The 25,867-nt window shown below is 42.8% G+C and overlaps 1 protein-coding gene and 2 long non-coding RNA genes across 4 annotated transcripts in view; 1 reads left to right on the top strand and 2 right to left on the bottom strand.

Annotated features, from left to right (window-relative positions):
* Positions 1 to 25,867, bottom strand: part of LOC309656113 (uncharacterized protein) — a 761,916-nt gene that overhangs the window by 647,001 nt on the left and 89,048 nt on the right. The window lies entirely within an intron of this gene.
* The window catches only part of LOC309656161, a 329,878-nt gene that overhangs the window by 225,349 nt on the left and 78,662 nt on the right, over positions 1 to 25,867 (top strand). The gene's annotated exons all lie outside the window — the stretch shown is intronic.
* Positions 8,108 to 12,797, bottom strand: LOC309654760. The gene is made up of 2 exons (XR_014260439.1): positions 9,592 to 12,797; positions 8,108 to 9,265 (listed from the first exon to the last, which is right to left on the bottom strand). It is a non-coding gene; the product is annotated as an uncharacterized lncRNA (long non-coding RNA).

Raw genomic sequence — 25,867 nt, 5'->3', positions numbered from 1 at the left:
GGTCCATTGTCCGCGAGATCCTGGACTTAACTTTGAACTTTATGTGCCCTCCTAGGTTGCAGTGTGAACTAGGACTTAACTCTTTTTTGCCCCTTTATTCATGGATTATGAATTTGTATTTTGTTTCTGTTTCTTATGATTTTTCTGCCATTTTGGAGTGGGAGGGGAAGGAAATCAATTCTAAGCTCACTGGGCTCAAATAACAAATTTTCAAAGAACAGAAAATTTTATATGCTTGTTACTGGACTAACTTAGCCACCTTTCTTTTTTTTTAATTTTTTTAGAATTTTTTAAAATGTAGACTCCTACTTAAACAACTGCTATTTTAGAAGTCCACAGTGTTTATTAAAATTTCATATTTTAATATCATCTGTGAATATGTTTTTGTTCCCTCTTATTTACTGGTTGAATTATTTACCGTTCAAGTTTTATAATGTAGATAACTTATTTACAAGAGTATTTCTCACACTGAGTTTGGGAATTCTGAGAGATTTCTAGAAATCAGACCCACTGAACAATCAATAGTTGTGTGATGCTGGTATCTCTCTCTGAGCTATCTAGATGGATAAACTGGCACTTCTGCTTCTAACTAAGAAACAGCTACCTAAAGAGCTACCTAAAGTTTTCCAACTATCAAAAGTCTTCTATCTCATACCATAAGATAAGTGCTATGGCTTGAAAAATGAAATCTAAGGGAGAGATATATGATCGGCCAATAAGCTCTCTTGTTTACTATGTCCAGACTTTTCATCTGTTCTATATATAAAACCCAACTGCAGGTGACTTAACCAAAAGTTTATTTGGTAGAAAGCAACTTAACCAAAAGTACTTTGACTAAAAGCAAAATAATCAATGTGAAAGAATTTAGTTGATATAAAAATTTGATTGGAAAATATTGACACCAGTTAACCAATATTTTTTTCAAATATTACTAGCTTTGAAGCTACCCTCCATGGATCTCTCTCTTGAGAATTATTGAAGGGTCTTTTTTTTTTAACCTTAAAAAAATTCAAGTGCATTTTTAGTGAATCATTCCTTCTCTGTTCTGTGTATGATAGTGAAAATTTGGAACAACCTAACTCTCTAATGACAGGAGATGAGTCCCACATCTGAGCTGCTACTAAAATCCATGATCTCCATCCTTAGCTAACAAACTTTCACCTTGTCTTCAATCCACTCTAACCCCACCTCCTATACCCTCACTTTCAACAGATGGCTTTGTCTCCTTCTATATAGAGCAACTAGAAAACACCAGATATGAAGCCTCACATTCCTCCTTGGCCATCTGCAACCTCACCTCCACTCTTCTGTCTTAGCGATGGAGGGATCCTGCCTTTAGCCAAAGTTAATCCTTCTGTGCTCTGGGACTTGTGCTCTGTACTCTAGAGCCTCTCTCCCCTCCCCCCTCCTTCTCAATCTCTCTCTACTCTCCCCCATCACACTCTCTCTATCCTGTACCATCAATCTCTTCTTTACTCAGTCAGCATGTAAACAGTCACAAGTCTCTTCATCTTCATCCTAAAAAACAATAAAGACTCTCACCTGACACTTCGCTCCAGTCTTCTTTCCTTCCTCCCCTTCAGACCCAAACTCCACATGGGGTCATCAGCTCTTTCTGGTTCTACCTGCTCTCTTTCCATTCTCTCTTCAACCTGCCTCAATCTGGCTTTGGCTAAGATCACCAATGCCAATGGCCAGCAGATTGTCAACTTCAATGGACATGTTTCTGTGTTTGTCTTGCTTGACCTCTCTGCAGTATTGGATGCCAACTTTTCCCTCCTTCACCAAAATTCCATTCCCTTGGCTGCCATGACAACTCTCCTTTCTGACTTTTCTTTTCCTTCTATGGCCTTCTATGGACTTTTCTATTCCTTCTTTTCCTTCTCTTCTTTCTATGACTTTTCTTTTCCTCCTCAGTCTCCTCTGGGGTTCTTTTCCCACTCACCTTTTGAGGACCACCATTTCCCAAGCCCCTTTGTTCAAATTTCTGCTCTTGTCCCTTCACGTCCTCTCCCTGGACCTCCTCAGACAACATTTATCCTGAGGACCTTCAGTAGAGCACAGTGGTTGAAGATGTGGACTCTGAGTTTGAATTCCTAGTTCCATCACTCACTGGTCGTTTTCCCTCCACCAAGCTACTCTCTAAGCCTCAGCTTCCTCAGCTTTGAAATGGAGTAACAAGACCTTTGCCATAAAGTTATTGTGAGGCTCAAATATGATAATGCATATAAAACAATTAGCATAATTGTTATTATGCAATGCACTAATAAATGGCTCAGTTAATGTTAGCTATTATTATTAACTTGCCTTATGCTCCAAAACATCTGGTTAGCTAAAAAGGCATAACTCAGTACCAGAAAGGATGCCATCTACTCGTTGATCACTGAGGCCAGAAGATGATGCAAAGCATCTCTTTTCTCTCCAGATTGCCTTCCAGTTGGTACACAGTCCACCTTGGATGTTCTTCTTTGGACACACACGATATATTTCTTTGCCCCGTCTCCAGTCCTCTTCCCTTTTCTACCCCTCTGCTGGAGCCCCAGTTCCACTCTGCTAGCATCACACCACGCAGGCGGGATCGCTACTGCCTCTCTCCTAAGTGGGCGCCTCCCTACAACCCTCCACAGGAGCAGGACTGGGTTTGCAGAGTCTTCCAAGGGGTCCCACAAACCTATCTCTAGTTAATAATGACTGCCCCTCACAGCAGTTTGATGTTTTTTCATGCTGTAAGATTCTCTCTGCACCTGGGATGAGGATTGAAGGGACAAAGAGGGGGAACAGGACAGAGAGACGTATTCTGCCACCACATTATTAATTATTATTTTTCATAATTAATAATAAATGTTATAATATATGTCCAGAGACACGTATTTCGACCTGACATTCACCTGTACTAGATTGTATTCAAACCAGAATAGAAAATATTTAACAGGCACTAAAACATCTTATTATACCTTGAACTCAAGATGCCTAATACTAAATTAAATTTTTTTTTCTCCCAAAACCATTCCTCCTATTGTATTCACCACCTACCCAGAGGTACAAGCCAGGAACCCGTCCCTGGTTCTCTGTCCCAGCCTCTTTCTTATCCCTTATCCCCCTTATCCACTTCTACCTCCTAAATATCACCATATCACCTACTCTTCATCAGCCCTGCAACCACTCATAACCCAGACCCCATCGTGAGTCATGGCCTACACCAGTTCATTTCTGAATTAGATGACCCTCCTCTGAGTCACTATAGCAGTCTGTACTTCTCTCTATGCTGGCACTATCAGGCTGCGGAGTACTTGTGGGGCCTCAAACATAACATCTTGATGCCTTCAGTGCCTAGAAGAAGGCCTGGCATCTAGTAAGTGTGCAATAAATACCTGCTAAAAGAAGGGAAAGATGGAAGAAAGGAAGGAAGGAAGGGAGGGAGGGAGGGGAAAGAGAAATCAAAGTCAATTACTAATCTTACAACTTTTTCTTTTGAGGACTATTTATGAACTTATATTTTGGGTATCAAATACTCAGGTCTATACATACTCTCTGCCTCTTCTGTCGGGCTCAGCTTGCTCTGCGGATTAGGGCTTCAGAGTAGTGTGAAATCCCATAGTCATTTACAACTTACGGAGAGAAGGTAATAACTGTCTCTTAATGCTTCTCCCTTTACCCTAAGTATTTCCTACTCTAACCTCTCCTTTAAGGCATCATGTTTAATTTCTTCAGGTTTTACTGGCCTTCTCCAAGCTTCTAGTCCTGGCCATTTGCTTCCTCTTGGTTTCTTATTTCCCCACAGGGAAGAGTCTAAATGGAGGACAGGAGGCAGGAAGGAAGGGAGGTTAGTGTTTAGAATGATTTCACCTGGAATAGTGGCGAGAACGCCATCAATGGAAAGACAGAAAGAGAGAGTTTCCGAAGACACTAGGGCAGGCACACGATATGAGTGTCCCTGGGAATTCTAATTCTCTGTCCCTGCATCCAGCTCCTCCTCATCTCCCAGTACATCTTCTTGCCTTTCATATTAAGATTATTCTCCAGTGAATTGCCTAAAATTTCTCCTTAACCTGTCCAGTACACATCCAACTGCTCTCAAACTATTTATTAAAGGGACTTTAGCTCTTTCTTTTGAACACTTTAATAACATTTGAACAAATCAGAATTTTTTTTAAAAAAAAAAGCATACAATGTTCACCCAGTGAGGTACATAAAATGCCAATGCCCATTTGTCAGAGATTTGGGAGGTAGATTTAGGTGAAATTGGTATATATTGTGATTCTTTCAGCAGGCGATTTGCACAATGGTGCTATCCTTATAAAAAACTGAAACTTACAATGGTAAAGAGAGACTTTATCACATATAACAGAACTGTCTAAGGAAGAAAAGCACTTTGCTTCCAAATATGGCAGCACAAGCAATATCAACATTTCAGTGCACACACTTTTGTGCTTTAGACATTATCTAAATATTTCCTCTGAGATCCCATGGATTCCCTTTTGCCCCTTGTGGTTACAGAATGGTGACCTAGTTTAGATCTGTCCTTACTCTTACACACACACACACACACACACACACACATATACACACATACACAGTGCTTTATTGCTCATGGAAATTGAGATATTTTCTTACTAGAGGCTTACCATCAATAGGATCTTGAGCACAGACTACTTTTCAACGGTTTAGGTTATTCTAACAAGTATGAACTTGCCTAAATGTACTTGCTGGATGAGATGTCGAAACCCATTACTCTACGGAAATCACCAGTCACCACACGGCTGCCAGTTTTAACAGCCTCTTCCCAGTCCTCACCTTCATCAACCTCCACATAGCACTTGACACAGCTGACAACTACCTCTTTCTTGAAGGCCCCTTGATTTCTGTCTTGGGCGACACCACTCAGAGAGTCCTATTCCAACAGAAGCCAAGAGAATACAGATGGCACTGGGTCTGGAGGTTCCTGAACCTGAAATTGTCCAGGTGGAAATAAGAGACGTATCCTTTTGTCCAGATTGCATCCTTGAGCCTGTGCCAGAAAGCGGGTCCTTCCCCAGAGAAGAGTGACTCAGAAAGAGAGAGAAGGGTTAATATTCTCATCTTCAGGAATGAAAGCAGAGGGCAGAGATCAAAGGGAATTCCAGCTACTGTCCCAGCAAGAGAGTCAGGAACACAGACTGGGAATCAAAACCATAAGAATTTTTTAAGATTCTCTAAATCGCATGGGTTTGTGAATTTTATTATTCCCGTTATATTAAGCAGTAGTGATTAGGAGTAAAATTTATTTCAAAAATAAATAGACAAGTAAATAAAAGGAGCTGGCAGTTTGTCTTCAGGGATCTGAAGAGGAATTAGAAGGAGCCAGGGGAAACCACATCCCTCAGGGGGAGAGAACCTCAGGGGAGTCAGAACTGGCCATGCCAGCACCCGGAAGGAGAGGAAGAAGGTCGCGTGCCCAAGACCTATTGCAAGGAGCACAGGAGAAAATAACAAACGCATCCAGTCTGGCAGGAGTGTGTGGAGCTTCTCCGTCTCCTCCGCCAGTTCCTTTTCCTTTACCTTTCCCTAAACACTTAAGATTCTTAAATCCATAACCCCAGCCACGCCCTCTCTCCTGCTCCAGACCCACACACCACGTACACTGCCACACCCCCAGCTGAGAATATGCAAAATGAACCATCACCCTCTCCATTCCCAGCCCATATCTGTCTCTTCTCCAGTATCCTTGATCTCGGTGGAAGACATCACAAATCTCCCAAGCGCCAAGGCTACCATCTCAATCTGTCCTCCCCTTCGCCATAAGCCATCAGCCATCAAGGCCCATCGGTTAGATAGCAGGTGCCCCATTCTCTTGCTTTGCACAGTCCCTGTCGTACCTCGGGTCCTGGAGTCTCTCATAAGACTACTGCAATTGTCCCCTAGCTGCAGGAGTTCCACCTGCAATGTGTGGCAGGTGTGACTTTTACAGTGAATTCTCACGACTCAGGTGAATTGACTTCCATACTGAACTGTGTACAGCTCGTGAACCTTTATTTTTACTGGTGGTGAGAAGCGTTGAACTTGTCACTTTAATAAACTTATGCCATCTTCTCTGACCTAAAGCTCTTCCAAATCCCCCACTGCTGTTCCCTAGGATCCCTTCCCAAAACAAACTTCCCACATCCGAGCCCTCATCTTAGGCCCTGCCTTCTGGGGGAGCACAGGCTACAACACCTTCCAGTCCTACGGTCTAAAAAGCTTCAAAGCTACATCTCCCCTCCTTTGCACCTAGTGTGCTGCGTGCGATCTAGGCTCTACCAAGCATCACATAGACTCTAAGGGCCTAAGGGGCCATGCGGGTGGTGGTGACACAAGGAGATGGACCAGTGAGGCTGCCGAGGCTCTGTTCGTCTGTGGCAGCTGTGGCTGAGGTTCCAGTGTGCCCCCTCAGCTCACAGGTGCCAAGCAGTGGGCAGGGGCTCCAGTGGGGTCTCTGCAAGACCCATCACCTGGTTAGAGCTTCTCCAGGCTATGCCGCTCCTGGCTGGATACCTTCCATTCTCAGTTCTCTGGTCTTCCTGGAAATTCCAGAAGCTACTGTTGTAACAAGTTCCTTTCTATTAAAATTAGCCTCTATGATTCTGTTTTCTGAGATTAGGAATCCAGATCCAATGCAGTTATTCAAAGTCTTATTCAATGATATTTGTTTTTGTTATTATATAAGGGAGAAGCCATCTCTTTACACTTAGCATTGAGCAAAAATATCATGTATCAAAAGAAATTTTTACACTAGAAGATTTTGTTTATAGCTCTTATATTTCTACCTATGAGGGTTCATTTAGACAGCATGAATCAATGCCTTGCTATTAATCATAAAGGCAAGAGTTTTACAAACCTTGAATACGTAAAGTCCTGTTAATACTTCATGTATTTTAATAATAATAGCTATATTTTTAGTGCCTATTATGTATCAGTTATTGATCTTTTCTCAGTATGATATCTGATTAATCCTTACAACCACAGAAACTGAAGTTCAAATCACACAAATTGTAACTGATAGATTCAGTGTTTTAACTCAGGTTTTTCTGACCCCAGGCCCATGCTCTCTCCCCTATGCTATGTTCCTCCCTGACCAAAGGCCTCGCTATAATCTGAGCCACACACTTCTCCTCTGGGCTCTAGCCCTCTGGCCTCCAGTTCACGTCACACTATCAGCTGAGCTCCCAGGGGAAGTGCTGGGCTCAGGAAACACACGTGCTAAGTCCTCAGAGACAGATGCATGGTCTGCCTCGTTGAAGTAAATCAGCAAAATACTCCCCTCAGCTCACAGTTGCTATATTAATCAGAATTAGGTTCTGCTGTAACAGAATCATCCAAAATAACTATAGCTTAAATTAGTTTATCTCTTTCAAAAAATATAGAGGTTGGTTAGTCCAGGGCTGGAAAAGGCCTTCACACTCCGGAACCCAGGTTTCTCCTATCTTGCTTCTCCACTGCAGGTGGCTTCCATTCCCAAGGCGACTGCACAGCCCAAAAGGCTGATGGAGTTAAGCTACGCATCTACACTCTGCCAACAGGAAGAAAAGCACGCAGTCCCTTTCCTTTAAGGACGTCTCCTGTATGTTGCACTCACCACTTTCCTCTAACATCCACCAGCCAGAGCTCAGCTAAGACGAGTTCCATAGCTGGAAGGAAAGCTGGGAAGTACAGTCTTCGGATGGGGGCGGATCCTTGTGCCAAGCCAAAAGGGAGGAAGAGGTATCAAAAGACAGCTGCAAACTCTGCAAGCAGAGTCTTCGATATAATGGTCTACTTTGCTTTGATAAACAATTTTTGCTTTTTTTTTTAAATTAATTTATTTATTTATGGCTGTGTTGGGTCTTCGTCTCTGTGCGAGGGCTTTCTCTAGTTGCGGCAAGTGGGGGTTGCTCTTCATCGCGGTGCGCGGGCCTCTCACTATCGCGGCCTCTCTTAGTTGCGGAGCACAGGCTCCAGACGCGCAGGCTCAGTAGTTGTGGCCCACGGGCCCAGTTGCTCCGCGGCATGTGGGATCTTCCCAGACCAGGGCTCGAACCCGTGTCCCCTGCATTAGCAGGCAGATTCTCAACCACTGCGCCACCAGGGAAGCCCTGCTTTTTTTTTTTTTGAATTTTTGAATTTTATTTTATTTTTTTTTATACAGCAGGTTCTTATTAGTTATCCATTTTATACATATTAGTGTATATATGTCAATCCCAGTCTCCCAATTCATCCCACCACCACCACCCCCCGCCACTTTCCCCCCTTAGTGTCCATACGTTTGTTCTCTACATCTGTGTCTCTCTTTCTGCCCTGCAAACCAGTTCATCTGTACCATTTTTCTGGATTCCACATACATGTGTTAACATATGATATTTGTTTTTCTCTTTCTGACTTACTTCACTCTGTATGACAGTCCAGGTCCATCCACGTCTCTACAAATGACCCAATTTCGTTCCTTTTATGGCTGAGTAATATTCCATTAGTATATATGTGCCACATCTTCTTTATCCATTCATCTGTTGATGGGCATTTAGGCTGCTTCCATGACTTGTTTTGTGGAGGAAATAAGAAATGTGTTTGTTTCTAAGAAAAAAGGTCAAAGCTTGAAGAAGTGGGGATATGAAGGCTTATTAATATTAGGTCAGAAGATAAAAATCTGGCAGCTCCTCTGTCACCAACTCAACTTTCCCAACTACCTATTCATTACATTTTCAGCTTTTCAGGATATCCTCTCTTTAATATGACTCCAGCCTCTGTGCGGGACTTGCATTGAAGGTTCCTGCCAAATCTCAGACACAGCCTTCCTGCTGAGAGCATGGGACAAGCAGGGTGGTTATCTCAGTGACAGAGCCACACACAGGGCAGAGATAACAAACATCTCATAGGATCTCAGAGCCATTATTTCATCACCATGAAACGATTTCCCCTGGCCTTTCCCTTCCTTTTTCTCCATTTTTTGTACAAGACTCATTTCATCCTTTACGAGCTAGCTCATTCGTTCAATAAACAGAAGCATTTTCTAGGGACTCCCTTAGGAAAGTTCACCATCCACTGCATGGGACAAACCCCTGAACAAATCATTGTGGAATCATGTGGTAAGTGCTATCTAGAGGAATAAAAAAGTTCTGTAGGAACCTAGAGGATCTCCAGGAGATATCTTGTGAGAGGTGGCGTATGAGGTGGTTTCTGATTCATCTCTGAAGCACTCCCCACCCCTGCATCCCCAGCACGGTGCCAGAAATACAATACCGTTTTCTGAATAAAAAATGTTACTATCGGGGCTTCCCTGGTGGCGCAGTGGTTGAGAATCTGCCTGCCAATGCAGGGGACACGGGTTCGAGCCCTGGTCTGGGAAGATCCCACATGCCGCGGAGCAACTAGGCCCGTGAGCCACAACTACTGAGCCTGCGCGTCTGGAGCCTGTGCTCTGCAACAAGAGAGGCCGCGATAGTGAGAGGCCCGTGCACCGCGATGAAGAGTGGCCCCCGCTTGCCGCAACTAGAGAAAGCCCTCGCACAGAAACGAAGACCCAACACAGCGCAAACTAAATAAATAAACAAATAAAAATAAAGGAATTCCTTTAAAAAAAAAAATGTTACTATCCTCAGACACTTGGTTCTCATAATTTTTATGATAAGAATGTGACTGTTCTATTGTTCTACAGAAGCACTCAGCAAGAAATGCAGCAACCCTTTCCGGAGATGTTCAGGCAGATGAACAGCAAGTTATTACCCCCGACCCCCAACACACATACACACATACACACATACACACACACACAAACATACACACAGAGAGACACACACAGACACACACACAGACACACACACACAGACACACACACACACAGGCACACACACATACACACACACATACACACAGACACACACATACACACACACACACAGGCACACACATACATACACAGACACACACACATACACACACACAGACACAGACACACACACAAAGACACACACACATACACACACAGACACACACACATACACACACACACACATACACACACACGTTTATCTATTCTATTTAAAGATTATGTAAAATCATGTGCTATTGTGCTTGATCATCCTTATAGTAAATAAGAATATCCGTCTAAAATGAACTTTGTCTCTCCTACTGTAACTCTAATTCATTGCTGATTTTAAAACCTACTAAAATATAAAAACAAAAAGTATTATAAAGACTTGATTGTGGGTGGCTGTAGGTACTTGATACAGGTTACTTTCTTTCCATTCCTTAGTTAAGATCACAATCTGGTCAAAAAAACAACTGGGTTGGAAATGAATAAAATTTTGCAGGAAGGATTTTTGCCCATTATTTAAAATTTGGGGGGTGGGGGAAGGGCAGGATGTTTCTACTTGATTTTAATTAATTTTAGCCAAGTGTGTTTGCTCTAGTTTTCTTATAATAATGATTAGTTGAAAAAGTAGATATCTAACAGAAGGGAATTGATTAAAGAAAGTATAATGTTACAAAATAGTATGTATAATACATACAAAAGTTACAACATAAACTGATTACTGTAAATTGAATTTTCTAGTATTTAGCAAAATATTTTATTGCATGAAAATAAACCAGGTAAAATAACCTAAAAATAAATTAGAAAGTTTTTTTAAATCCTAGAACCTTTTCTTTTGTTTTACTATTTTGGGGATTTTTTTCTTTAATACAAATCAATGTATACTCATTTCTATAATTTACAAGAGGATAAAAAATGTAAAGATAACCCATAATTACATATATCAGAAATAACCACTGTTAACAAATTGGTATATATCATTTTTTCATGTATCTATCTGCAAAAATGAAATGATTTCAAACATATTGTTTTATTACCCTCCAAAAACTACTTTCCCACTTCTCCCTCCAAAAAAGACACTAACGTGGTGACATAATTAATGTAATAGCTTATCCTCAGAAAGAGCTTGAAGAAGGGCTAGAGGGAGGTGTGAACTCCTGGACCCCTGTGACAGATCAAGGCTTCATCCCACAGTTGGAGTTCTGTACTGTGCTGCATGGAACATGCTAGAAACAAAGGCTCAGTCCTTCTGAGCCTTCATTTCCTTGCCCACCACATGAGGATAACGACGCTTGTATCTCACAAATACTCTAACAAATGGGGTCAACTTTTAAATGAGCTTTGAGTTTTGGAAAAATAGCGGCATAGTATTTTATTATGTTGCTGCCTGCTCGTTATTGGTATTATTATTATTCAATTACCTGGCTTTGAATTTTAAGCACTCTCTTTTAGAATATCTCTGCTGATTAGCCCTATGGCACCCTAATCAATCCTGGACTCTGCTGTTGTTTTAAAATTTGTCAATTCTAACTTACTTGAATAAACATTCTTAAGCCTTTTCCATGGAATTTTTTGGTAAATTCCCATGTGGACAGCATGGTAGGGGTTGGGTTTTACTTTGTATTGGTATTTCCTGCACCATCTCTCTGTTAACCCCCAAGCCCACATCACAGTGATATTTACAATGTCCAAGTCCATGGCGGCTTCTCCATGTAGGGGAGACACTGTCTTCCCACAAGCTTCCCTTTGTAGAGGAGTGGGAGGTGCGGGCCACTGAGATTCTCGTGGGAGGTTGTCCAGATGGGAATTGTCAACGCTGGGAAGTGACTTATGCTGCCAGGAAAGATTGCTGAAGCCAGTAAGCCCTTGCTGAAGGTTGCCTGAGGCCATTTCATCAGTAACCCCTGCTGCAACACAAGGACTGAGAAATGGCCAAAAAATTAACACAACCTCACCCTATCCTTGGCCTCCACCTCAGCCTTTATAATGTTGAGTCCTCAGAGCCCACAAACAAGGGAACCTTTATTGAAAACATGGCTATGCCCTTGTTCATTTAAGCCTCACTGTCTTCTACCAAGTACCGAGAAATCTACTCATGGACACACAGGACACACAATCTTCCAAAACACAGGTGCTGGTATCCTAAGGACATATAGGATTTTTCTAAACTAAGGAAGATTTTTTTTCCTCCTCTACCTCTGTATGTGTTTCTTTTTCTTCTAATTCTGATTTTAATTCTTCTTCAAAACTTTACTTTTCTCATTCTCCATGAGTTCCTCTTTCACGAGATGGACAGAAGACACCTTTACTAAGAAAAAAGTCCGTGAGCCATGCGTAGCCTCACATGAATTCACAAGCAGGCACTGAGATGATGGGGGTCTTTCACACACACTTGGTGATTTTCTGTCCCACGGGACAGACAGCCTGACCCTCTGGCCCCCACCTGCACACTCACAACTATTCAGGACCAGCCAGGGAGCCAAGCTTTGAAAATAACAGGCGAGAAAACAGGTGTCTTCCGCAGAGCCTGGTGCTTCCCAGATGGGAGAAGCGATTAAGGAGAACAGGAAGTGCTCTCTGCAAAGCTGGGGACAGACTGAGCACTGTGCTGGCTCTGCTGAAAGTGCCAAGGTCATTAGTGAATGGGTGGAAACTATTGTTCATAAAAGGAACTTGCACAAACGTGAAACTCTCTTAACAGCCCTGTTTAAATCTACCTCAAAACAAAGGGTTGTCAGTGAAGAGCTGGACTGCTTCCCCGCCCTGGGTTTAACCTCACGCAGACGCCGCGTCAATCTCCCCGCTCTTATTCTGGGTGCTCCCCGACAGACAGCCACGTCTCCTCCCTGCCCTTCCCTGAGTGCGCCCTGAGCCCCCAGAGACCCCACTTCAAAATACACAAAGGCTGGGCTTCCCTGGTGGCGCAGCGGTTGAGAGTCTGCCTGCCAATGCAGGGGACGCGGGTTCGAGCCCTGGTCTGGGAAGATCCCACGTGCCGCGGAGCGACTAAGCCCGTGCGCCACAACTACTGCGCCTGCGCGTCTGGAGTCTGTGCTCCGTAACGAGATGCCGCGATGAAGAGGGGCCCGCGCACCGTGATGAAGAGGGGCCCGCGCACCGCGATGAAGAGCGGCCCCCGCTTGCCGCAACTAGAGAAAGCCCTCGCACAGAAACGAAGACCCAACACTGCCAAAAATTAAAAAATTAATTTAAAAAAATATATATATATATTTAAAAAAATAATACACAAAGGCTGAAAAGCATCCCCACCTTGGAAACTAGTCCCTAATTCTCCACTATGGAAATTTAGGAACAATGATAAAAACTAAGTTACTACATTTATTTCCCTCTAGGGTGCTGTGAGGGTCCAGCACATTTTAAAACAGCATTTTCCAGTCACCTTCCTGCTTCGCCCTTTCCAGGGTGGAACCTTCAGCGCACTGACCTCACCATCTCCCACTGGCAGGAAAGCAGCCGGACTCCCTGCGGCACAGCAGGGCCCAGTGAGGAAGCTACACAAGGTGCTGCCCGTGTAATGCCTGGCCTGGTCTGGATTACTCACACTCTCTCTCTAATAGGCCGTATGTTACGGGAAACTGGTCCCAGAGCCTGGGTCTCAGGGCGACTCCCATCCCCCAATACCTGGGTCATGGGTAAGGCTCCCAGGAGCAGGAAGCAGAGGGCGGCTGGAGTTTGTGCTTTCAAAAGATCAAAGAGACAATGAGGGCCCAAAGATGGCAAAGTGGTTCTGATGCCAAAATTCATGACTGTATGTGCCATCCGACATTTACAGTCTCCACATACTGGGGAGATTGAAGTTTGCTCCCACTTACAGGCTGGAGAGATACTAGCTCCAAGGTTCCCAAACCCAGCTGCCCAACAGAACCCACCAGGGTGCTTTTTTTACTGAAACATAAATTCCTAGGTCCTCAGAATGACTAAGTCAGAATTTCCAGAAGTGGGGCCTGGAAACTGAATTTTTCAGGCCCTGGAGGGGCCTAGTTGCAGAGTCAGGTCTGAGAATGGCTGCGTGAGATGGCTTTCTGTGCCCCCTTCCCCAAGTCTAGAGACCTGGACACATTACTGAGTTTCCCTGGAATGCGTGGCCTGCCCACACGCTCCCAGATACACCACTAAAATGCACTTCCTTGGGAAGAAACAAGAGAAAGAAAATGAAAAACAGAAACACAAATTCATTCTTAGCATAAACAAAAACACTGCAGCCCGGTCCTCCACTTCTGCCCAAGATGACTCTTCCCCAGCTCACAGGGCACAACTTTGAGGAGAGCGAGAGAGAAAGGCAGTTAGTTGCAAGGCTGATGCTTGAAGCTTGAAGTGGATTCCACGCTGTAGACCTGTGCCACAGCCATACACCCACTTGGTATGAGCCACTGTCTGCATGGGTATCCCACACAACTCTTGAGCTACTTAACTCTTCAGTAATTCCTCGAGAAACAGCACTGCCTTCTCACCTCCTGCAATGCATGGAGAATCTACATGCCCATGCCTATACACGCATGCTGAGCTCAGCACAAAGGGCTACCCTTCTCGGGAGAACAAACTCTCCTGGTGGGACTGCCTCTGCCTTTAACCCAAACCCAAGTGGTTCTCCTGCCACAGCACCGGACCTCAACCCCAATTCTGTACCATTCGTGATACAAAGGGCAGCCTCGATTCATGCTTTAGAGAGGTCCATACAGTTTACGACCAAAGGAAGAATAGAAATGATACCATTTTCAAACTGAACTGGATCCCTTCTTCTACCCTCTAGCTCAAGTTCATTTCTCAGGCCCTCCTCCAAAAAGATCATCAAAAAAGAAATGCTCTAAACATCAAAAGGTTCTAGAAGAGAAGGAACAGAAGTCCATTCCCCTCTCCTCCAGGAGCATACCCTGACCCAACACACACATACTAAAGGTAAACGTGCAAAAGATAAAACCAAAATAACCAAAAGTTATTTTTATGCACCATCCCTTACAGAACAAATAGAGACAGTGAAAATATTTACATTATCCAACTTGGACAATACAAATCAATATCCATCTACAAAACTGATTTTAACCAAAGAAAAACTGTAATAATAGTCATTGCCACACCTCAGATGGCTCCATTTTTTGTTCTGTGATAGCCACTTGAAAAACAAATTATTTTATAGGCACCTGGCTCATTATGTATTACAAATTAAATCTTCATTTATCTATATGCTGCAAACGGTACCTATCCATCGCCATCACTTAAAAACCCATTGCCCTTCTTTCTAGCCTTGTTAATTTCCAGATGCTAATTAAATTTATACTAATAAAAGTATCTGTTTAGCATGCATGACAAGATCATCATTCAATATCCATTACCCACTGTATATTCCAGCATGTTTACCCACAGTTTTCTATTTGCTTTGTCATCTATATGCCTCAATTTCAAGGGACAGACTGGAGATTTAACCTGGAATTCAATCTCTCTCTTATTTCAATTCTACCCAAGTTGTACCCTCTGCTTGGTGGCTTCATAAGCAACTTTCTTTCAAAATTGCTAAGAAGAATGACTTCCACATAATAGCACTTAAATATGGAACAGAAGGATGATAAAGAAATTCTGGGGGAAAGCTATATTTCAGCCCCTTTTCACCAGGACATTACACAAAAAGAGAAGACTTGCAGTCTCTGGAGACCCACAGTCACTTATTGCCCTAATAAGGCTGACAGTCTAAAAGCCACACAGATAATAAATGGTGTTGTTCACGATCAGCACCTAACATAAAACATGCTACCATCCCACAGGAGTGTCCCGAAAGCCTGGGAGAGGATACAAAGTATCACCCAGCAGAAATGATATTCACATTCTCTCTTCTCACTAACACAAGTCCACACAGCAGGCAAATAGCAGAAAAGAGAGAAGAGCTCTGCCTCAAGGCGGCTGTGTTCTGCTCAGAGGTGTCTCTGCTCCGACCTACCTTTCTCAGCTGGAGGGATGTTCTCTCGAGGACTTACACTGGTCCTTCAGATGTGTCTGGCCCATGTGAGGACGTCCACGCCTCCATGCCCATGTCAACAGAGAAAGGGAATGTGTCACCCAGGCCCAAACAATTACCCTTTGCATCAGGGTATAAGTGAAGGCTCCACAAAGATAAAGACAGGCTGTAGTACCACCTCACCTTCATTTAGCCCAAGAAAACGTAATATAAACACTTGGAGTCACAATTCCACACAACAGAGCCTTCCTTATCCCCTCCAGCCTTTATCACAAAGCTTGACAAACTTTTCTATAAAAAGCCAGATAGTAAATATTTTAGGCTTTGAGGGCAACATAAAATCTCTGTTGTATATTTTTTCTTCTTCTTCTTCTTTTTCCAACTTTTAAAAATGTAAAATCCACTCTTAGCCGGTGGTCCATACAAAAACAGACCATAGGCCAGATTTGGCTTATCCATAGTTTGACAACCTCTATCTTAATATAAAATATGAAGTAAAAAAAGTATGAGTTCTTCAATTCATGTAAAATACAAACTCCTTTTAAAGAAAAAAGAATCCTCATTGTCTTTTTTTTTTTAATATAAATTTATTTATTTTATTTATTTATTTTTGGCTGCATTTGGTCTTTGTTGCTGTGCGTGGGCTTTCTCCAGTTGTGGTGAGTGGAGGCTACTCTTCGTTGTGGTGCACACGCTTCTCATTGCGGTGGCTTCTCTTGTTGCGGAGCACAGGCTCTAGGCGCGCGGGCTTCAGTAGTTGTGGCATGTGGGCTCAGTAGTTGTGGCTCGCAGGCTCTAGAGCGCAGGCTCAGTAGTTGTGGCACACAGACTTAGTTGCTCCGCGGCATGTGGGATCTTCCCGGACCAGGGCTCGAACCCCTGTCCCCTGCATTGGCAGGCAGATTCTTAACCACTGTGTCACCAGGGAAGCCCCTCATTGTCTTTTAAGTGTACATCCACAGACCCCTGGGTACCACAAATCCCAAACTGAGGACCGCATTAAAATTAAATCTGTGACTCTGAGGAATCCCATATCACCAACGCAGATGAATATACAAAATAAATTATCAGTACTATTATAAGGTGGTAGTGGTCAGAGGATCCAAAATAGCCTTATATTAATGATTTTAGATTGCCTTTGAAATGAAAATCAACCTTTAAAAATTATTATCTAAACGAAATGGAGGTATTTGTAGTGAGGTGGATGGAGTTAGAGTCTGTCATACAGAGTGAAGTAAGTCAGAAAGAGAAAAACAAATACAGTATGCTAACACATATATATGGAATCTAAGGAAAAAAAAAAAGGTCATGAAGAACCTAGTGGCAAGATGGGAATAAAGACACAGACCTACTACAGAATGGACTTGAGGATATGGGGAGGGGGAAGGGTAAGATGTGACAGGGTGAGAGAGTGGCATGGACATATATACACTACCAAATGTAAAATAGATAGCTAGTGGGAAGCAGCCGCATAGCACAGGGAGATCAGCTCAGTGCTTTGTGACCACCTAGAGGGGTGGGATAGGGAGGGTGGGAGGGAGGGAGACGCAAGAAGGAAGAGATATGGGAACATATGTATATGTATAACTGATTCACGTTGTTATAAAGCAGAAACTAACACACCATTGTAAAGCAATTATACTCCAATAAAGATGTTTAAAAAAAATTATTATCTAAAATATAGCTGTGCACTCCCAGAGGTCTACAGTCAGTACCACACATTGAACGTGTAACACATTTCTATCATTGGCAAAACTCTGGTTAACACGACAATGATCTCATTGAAAAAAATGTGTGGCAAAGTAGTATTTACCCCATCTTGCCCCTCCCCCACCTCACACTTCTAACCTGTTTGAATTGACTGCCATCCTTAGGGGTATGAAGTAGTGAGGGCGGTATTAGTTAGCATGCTGAGGTCAGAGGACCAATACACTAAATTCTCAACTTCTAAGTTCAAAAAGCCTTATTACAGGTAAAACACTGATGATGGCTAGGAGTCAATGAGCTCTAGCTGAGTCAAGTTTTTCCACTTTCTGCTCCAGCCCTTCATTCCAGACTGAAGAAAAAACAAAAACAAACAAACAGAAAAAAACCCTTTGAGTTGAGTTAAATTAAGGAAGGAAAGTTTGGAAAGGGGGTTAAGAAAGATTAGAAAGTTAGACATGAGTATCAGAGGGGATCAGAGGGAGTTATGGAATCTAACTTAAGTTTGAAGATCCCAGGATAGTTGATTTGTGCTTTGACTCCTGTTCAGAATTTTGAAAGGTAGCTGTATCATGGATGTGTCCTTTCCATAAGTGCATAGGGTGGAGGCAATAGAAATAGACCCAGGGATAACACAGATATTGGAATTAGCCAACAAGGACTTTAAAACAACTACCTCAATCTGAAGAGACATTTTACTAAAGAAGACATAGATGGCCAATAGGCACATGAAAAAATGCTCAACACTGTTAATCATCAGAGAAATGCAAGTTAAAACCACAAAGAAATATCACCTCACACCTGTCAGAATGACTATTATCAAAAAGAACACAAATAATAAACGTTGGAGAGGATGTGGAGAAAAAGGACCCTTCATACACTGTTGGTGGGAATGTAAATTGGTGCAGCCACTGTGGAAAACAGTATGGAGGTTCCTCAGGAAATTAAAAATAGAACTACCATATAACCCAGCAATTCCACTTCTGGGTATATATCTGAAAAAAATAAAAACACTAATTCGAAAAGATACATGCACCCCAATGTTCATAGCAGCATTATTTACAATTGCCAATGGAAGCAACCTAAATGTCCACCAACAAATGAATGGATAAAGAAGATGTGGCGCATATATATATATATATATATATATATATATATATATATATATATATATATATATATAATGGAATATTACTCAGCCATAAAAAAGAATGAAATTTTGCCATTTGCAACAACATGGATGGACCTAGAGAGTAATTATGCTAAGTGAAATAAGTCAGATATCACTTAAATGTGGAATCTAAAAAGTAAAACTAGTGAATATAACAAAAAGACTCACAGATATAGAGAACAAACTAGTGTACCAGTGGGGAGATGGAAGGTGAAAGGGGCAAGACAGGGTTAAGGGATTAAGAGGTACAAACTCGTGTGTATAAAATAAATAAGGTACAAGGATATATTGTACAACACAGGTAATACAGCCAATATTTTATAAATAACTATAAACGGAGTATAACCTTTAAAAATTGTGAATCACTATGTTGTACACCTGAAACATATATATATTGTACTATATACCTCAATAAAAACCAAACCAAAAAATAAATAAAATTTAAAAAAATAAATTAAATAAAACAACTACTTCAAATATGTTCAAGAATTTAAAGGTGAAGATGGACATAACAAGTGAACCAGTGGATGATCTCAGTAGATAAATAGAAACTATTGAATAAAACGATGGAAAGTCAAAAACTGGAAAATACAATATTTGAAATGAATAATTCACTGGGTGAATTTTTCAGCATATTGGTCACTATAGAAGAAAAGGTCAATGAACTTAAAGATGCAGCAATAGAGACTACAAATTGAAGCACAGAGAAAAAGAAAGCTTAAAAGTATCAACAGAGCTTCAGTGACAGTATCAAGTAGTCCAACATACTTGTTATTAGAGTCATGAAAAGAGAGCAAAGAGAATGGGGTAATATAATGAAATATATTTGAGTAATGCAATGAAATAATATAATGAAGATATAATTCTCCAAACTTGATAAAAACAATATATTGGGGTCCTCGGGAAGATGGCGGAAGAGTAAGACGCGGAGATCACCTTCCTTCCCACAGATACAGTAGAAATACATCTACACGTGGAACTGCTCCTACAGAACACCCACTGAACGCTGGCAGAAAACGTCCGACCTCCAAAAAGGCAAGAAACTCCCCCCGTACTTGGGTAGGGCAAAAGAAAAAAGAAATAACAGAGACAAAAGAATAGGGACGGCACCTGCACTAGTGGGAGGGAGCCGTGAAGGAGGAAAGATTTCCACGCACTAGGAAGCCCCTTCGCGGGCGGAGACTGCGGGTGGCAGAGGGGGGAAGCTTCGGAGCCACGGAGGAGAGCGCAGCCACAGGGGTGCGGAGGGCAAAGCGGAGAGGTTCCCGCACGGAGGCTCGGCGCCGAGCAGCACTCTCCAGCCCGAGAGGCTTGTCTGCTCACCCGCCGGGGCGGGCGGGGCTGGGAGCTGAGGCTCGGGCTTCGGTCGGATCGCAGGGAGAGGACTGGGGTTGGCGGCGTGAACACAGACTGAAGGCGTTAGTGCACCACAGCTAGCCAAGAGGGAGTCCGGGAAAAAGTCTGCAGCTGCCGAAGAGGCAGGAGACTTTTTCTTCCCTCTTTGTTTCCGGGTGCGCGAGGAGAGGGGATTCAGAGCGCTGCCTAAACGAACTTCAGAGACGGGCGCGAGCCGCAGCTACCAACGCGGATCCCACAGCAACAGGGGCGCAGAGGGAAAAACGGAGAGATTCCCGCACAGAGGATCGGCGCCGAGCAGCACTCTCCAGCCCGAGAGGCTTGTCTGCTCCCCCGCCGGGGCGGGCGGGGCTGGGAGCTGAGGCTCGGCTTCGGTCGGATCACAGGGAGAGGACTGAGGCTGGCAGCGTGAACACAGCCTGAAGGGATTAGTGCACAACAGCTGGCTGGGAGGGAGACCGGGAAAAAGTCTGCAGCTGCCGAAGAGGCAAGGGACTTTTTCTTGCCTCTTTGTTTCGCGGCGCGCAAGGAGAGGGGATTCAGAGCGCCGCCTAAACGAACTCCAGAGAAGGGCGCGAGCCGCGGCGATCACCGCAGACCCCACAGCAACAGGGGCGCAGAGGAAAAAACGGAGAGACTCCCGCACAGAGGCTCGGCGCCGAGCAGCACTCACCAGCCCGAGAGGCTTGTCTGCTCGGCGGGCGGGGCTGGGAGCTGAGGCTCGGGTGTCGGTTTCGGTTGGATCGCAGGGAGAGGACTGGGGCTGGCGGCGTGAACACAGCCTGAAGGGGTTAGCGCACCACAGCTGGCTGGTAGGGAGTCCGGGAAAAAGTCTGCAGCTGCCGAAGAGGCAAGAGACTTTTTCTTGCCTCTTTGTTTCGCGGCGCGCAAGGAGAGGGGATTCAGAGTGCCGCCTAAACGAACTCCAGAGAAAGGCGTGAGCCGCGGCGATCAGCACGGACCCCAGAGACGGGCGTGAGACGCTGGGGCTGCTGCTGCCGCCTCCAAAAAGCCTGTGTGTGAGCACAAGTCACTCTCCACATCGCCCCTCCCGGGAGCCTGTGCAGCCCGCCACTGCCAGGGTCCCGTGATCCGGGGACAAGTTCCCCGGGAGAACGCACTGCCCGCCTCAGGCTGGTGCAACGTCACGCCGGCCTCGGCCGCCGCAGGCTCACCCCGCCTCCTCTGTACACCTCCCTCCCCGCGGCCTGAGGGAGCCAGAGCCCCCGAAGCAGCTGCTCCTTTAACCCCGTCCTGTCTGTGCGGGGAATAGACGCCCTCAGGCGACCTACACGCAGAGGCGGGTCCAAATCCAAAGCTGAACCCCAGGAACTGTGCGAACAGGGAAGATAAGGGGAAATCTCTCCCAGCAACCTTAGAAGCAGCGGATTAAAACTCCACAAACAACTTGATGTGCCTGCATCTGGTGAATACCTGAATAGACAACGAATCATCCCAAATTCAGGAGGTGAACTTTGGGAGCAGGATATATTAATTTTTCCCCTTTTCCTTTATTTGTGAGTGTATATGTATATGCTTCTGGGTGCGATTTTGTCTGTATAGCTTTGCTTTACAATAGCTTTATTTTACTTCACTATATTATAGCCTCTTTCTTTCTTTCTTTCTTTCTTTCTATTTTTTCTCCCTTTTACTCTGAGCCGTGTGGATGAAAGGCTCTTGGTACTCCAGCCAGGCATCAGGGCCGTGCCTCTGAAGTGGGAGAGCCAACTTCAGGACACTGGTCCACAAGAGACCTCCCAGCTTCACGTAATACCAAACGGCAAAAATCTCTCAGAGATCTCCATCTCAACATCAAGACCCAGCTTCACTCAACGACCAACAAGCTACAGTGCTGGACACCATATGCCAAACAACTAGCAAGACAGGAACACAGCCCCATCCATTAGCAGAGAGGCTGCCTAAAATCATAATAAGGCCACAGACACCCCAAAATACACCACCAGACGTGGACGTGCCCACCAGAAAGACAAGAGCCAACCTCATCCACCAGAGCTCAGGCACTAGTTCCCTCCACCAGGAAGCCTACACAACCCACTGAACCAACCTTAGCCACTGGGGACAGATACCAAAAACAACAGGAACTACGAACCTGCAGCCTGTGAAAAGGAGACCCCAAACACAGTAAGATAAGCAAAATGAGACGACAGAAAAACACACAGCAGATGAAGGAGCAGGGTCAGAACATACCAGACTTAACAAATGAAGAGGAAATAGGTAGTCTACCTGAAAAAGAATTCAGAATAATGATAGTAAGGATGATCCAAAATCTTGGAAATAGAATAGACAAAATGCAAGAAACATTTAACAAGGACGTAGAAGAACTAAAGAGGAACCAAGCAATGATGAAAACCACAATAAATGAAATTAAAAATACTCTAGATGGGATCAATAGCAGAATAAATGAGGCAGAAGAAAGGATAAGTGACCTGGAAGATAAAATGGTGGAAATAACTACTGCAGAGCAGGATAAAGAAAAAAGAATGAAAAGAACTGAGGACAGTCTCAGAGACCTCTGGGACAACATTAAACGCGCCAACATTCGAATTATAGGGGTCCCAGAAGAAGAAGAGAAAAAGAAAGGGACTGAGAAGATATTTGAAGAGATTATAGTTGAAAACTTCCCTAATATGGGAAAGGAAATAGTTAATCAAGTCCTGGAAGCACAGAGAGTCCCATACAGGATAAACCCAAGGAGAAACACACCAAGACACATATTAATCAAACTATCAAAAATTAAATATAAGGAAAACATATTAAAGGCAGCAAGGGAAAAAAAACAAATAACACACAAGGGAATCCCCATAAGGTTAACATCTGATCTTTCAGCAGAAACTCTGCAAGCCAGAAGGGAGTGGCAGGATATACTTAAAGTGATGAAGGAGAAAAACCTGCAACCAAGATTACACTACCCAGCAAGGATCTCATTCAGATTCGATGGAGAAATTAAAACCTTTACAGACAAGCAAAAGCTGAGAGAGTTCAGCACCACCAAACCAGCTTTACAACAAATGCTAAAGGAACTTCTCTAGGCAAGAAACACAAGAGAAGGAAAACACCTACAATAACAAACCCAAAACATTTAAGAAAATGGGAATAGGAACATACATATCGATAATTACCTTGAATGTAAATGGATTAAATGCTCCCACCAAAAGACACAGGCTGGCTGAATGGATACAAAAACAAGACCCATATATATGCTGTCTACAAGAGACCCACTTCAGACCTAGAGACACATATAGACTGAAAGTGAGGGGATGGAAAAAGATATTCCATGCAAATGGAAATCAAAAGAAAGCTGGAGTAGCAATTCTCATATCAGACAAAATAGACTTTAAAATAAAGACTATTACAAGAGACAAAGAAGGACACTATATAATGATCAAGGGATCGATACAAGAGGAAGGTATAACAATTGTAAATATTTATGCACCCAACATAGGAGCACCTCAATACATAAGGCAAATACTAACAGCCATAAAAGGGGAAATCGACAGCAACACAATCATAGTAGGGGACTTTAACACCCCACTCTCACCAATGGACAGATCATCCAAAATGAAAATAAATAAGGAAACACAAGCTTTAAATGATACATTAAACAAGATAGACTTAATTGATATTTATAGGACATTCCATCCAAAAACAACAGAATACACATTTTTCTCAAGTGCTCATGGAACATTCTCCAGGATAGATCATATCTTGGGTCACAAATCAAGCCTTGGTAAATTTAAGAAAATTGAAATCGTATCAAGTATCTTTTCCGACCACAACGCTATGAGACTAGATATCAATTACAGGAAAAGACCTGTAAAAAATACAAACACATGGAGGCTACACAATACATTACTTAATAACGAAGTGATCACTGAAGAAATCAAAGGGGAAATCAAAAAATACCTAGAAACAAATGACAATGGAGATACGACGACCCAAAACCTATGGGACGCAGCAAAAGCAGTGCTAAGAGGGAAGTTTATAGCAATACAAGCCTACCTCAAGAAACAGGAAACATCTCGAATAAACAACCTAACCTTGCACCTAAAGCAATTAGAGAAAGAAGAACAAAAAAACCCCAAAGCCAGCAGAAGGAAAGAAATTATAAAGATCAGGTCAGAAATAAATGAAAAAGAAATGAAGGAAACAATAGCAAAAATCAATGAAACTAAAAGCTGGTTCTTTGAGAAGATAAACAAAATTGATAAACCATTAGCCAGACTCATCAAGAGAAAAAGGGAGAAGACTCAGATCAATAGAATTAGAAATGAAAAAGGAGAAGTAACCACTGACACTGCAGAAATACAAAAAATCATGAGAGATTACTACAAGCAACTCTATGCCAATAAAATGGACAACCTGGAAGAAATGGACAGATTCTTAGAAATGCACAAACTGCCAAGACTGAACCAGGAAGAAATAGAAAATATGAACAGACCAATCACAAGCACTGAAATTGAAACTGTGATTAAAAACCTTCCAACAAACAAAAGCCCAGGACCAGATGGCTTCACAGGTGAATTCTATCAAACATTTAGAGAAGAGCTAACACCTATCCTTCTCAAACTCTTCCAAAATATTGCAGAGGGAGGAACACTCCCAAACTCATTCTACGAGGCCACCATCACCCTGATACCAAAACCAGACAAAGATGTCACAAAGAAAGAAAACTACAGGCCAATATCACTGATGAACATAGATGCAAAAATCCTCAACAAAATACTAGCAAACAGAATCCAACAGCACATTAAAAGGATCATACACCATGATCAAGTGGGGTTTATCCCAGGAATGCAAGGATTCTTCAATATACGCAAATCAATCAATGTGATACATCATATTAACAAACTGAAGGAGAAAAACCATATGATCATCTCAATAGATGCAGAGAAAGCTTTCGACAAAATTCAACACCCATTTATGATAAAAGCCCTGCAGAAAGTAGGCATAGAGAGAACTTTCCTCAACATAATAAAGGCCATATATGACAAACCCACAGCCAACATTGTCCTCAATGGTGAAAAACTGAAACCATTTCCACTAAGATCAGGAACAAGACAAGGTTGCCCACTCTCACCACTATTATTCAACATAGTTTTGGAAGTGTTAGCCACAGCAATCAGAGAAGACAAAGAAATAAAAGGAATCCAAATCGGAAAAGAAGAAGTAAAGCTGTCACTATTTGCAGATGACATGATACTATACATAGAGAATCCTAAAGATGCTACCAGAAAACTCCTAGAGCTAATCAATGAATTTGGTAAAGTAGCAGGATACAAAATTAATGCACAGAAATCTCTTGCATTTCTATACACTAATGACGAAAAATCTGAAAGTGAAATTAAGAAAACACTCCCATTTACCATTGCAACAAAAAGAATAAAATATCTAGGAATAAACCTACCTAAGGAGACAAAAGACCTGTATGCAGAAAATTATAAGACACTGATGAAAGAAATTAAAGATGATACAAATAGATGGAGAGATATACCATGTTCCTGGATTGGAAGAATCAACATTGTGAAAATGACTCTACTACCCAAAGCAATCTACAGATTCAATGCAATCCCTATCAAACTACCACTGGCATTTTTCACAGAACTAGAACAAAAAATTTCACAATTTGTATGGAAACACAAAAGACCCCGAATAGCCAAAGCAATCTTGAGAACGAAAAATGGAGCTGGGGGAATCAGGCTCCCTGACTTCAGACTATATTACAAAGCTTCAGTAATCAAGACAGTTTGGTACTGGCACAAAAACAGAAATATAGATCAATGGAACAGGATAGAAAGCCCAGAGATAAACCCACACACATATGGGCACCTTATTTTTGATAAAGGAGGCA

This window comes from Balaenoptera physalus, assembly GCF_965194825.1.
Source record: "Balaenoptera physalus genome assembly, chromosome: 2".
In the NCBI taxonomy this organism is placed as follows: Eukaryota; Metazoa; Chordata; class Mammalia; order Artiodactyla; family Balaenopteridae; genus Balaenoptera; species Balaenoptera physalus.
This window is presented reverse-complemented; position numbering and strand designations above follow the sequence as displayed.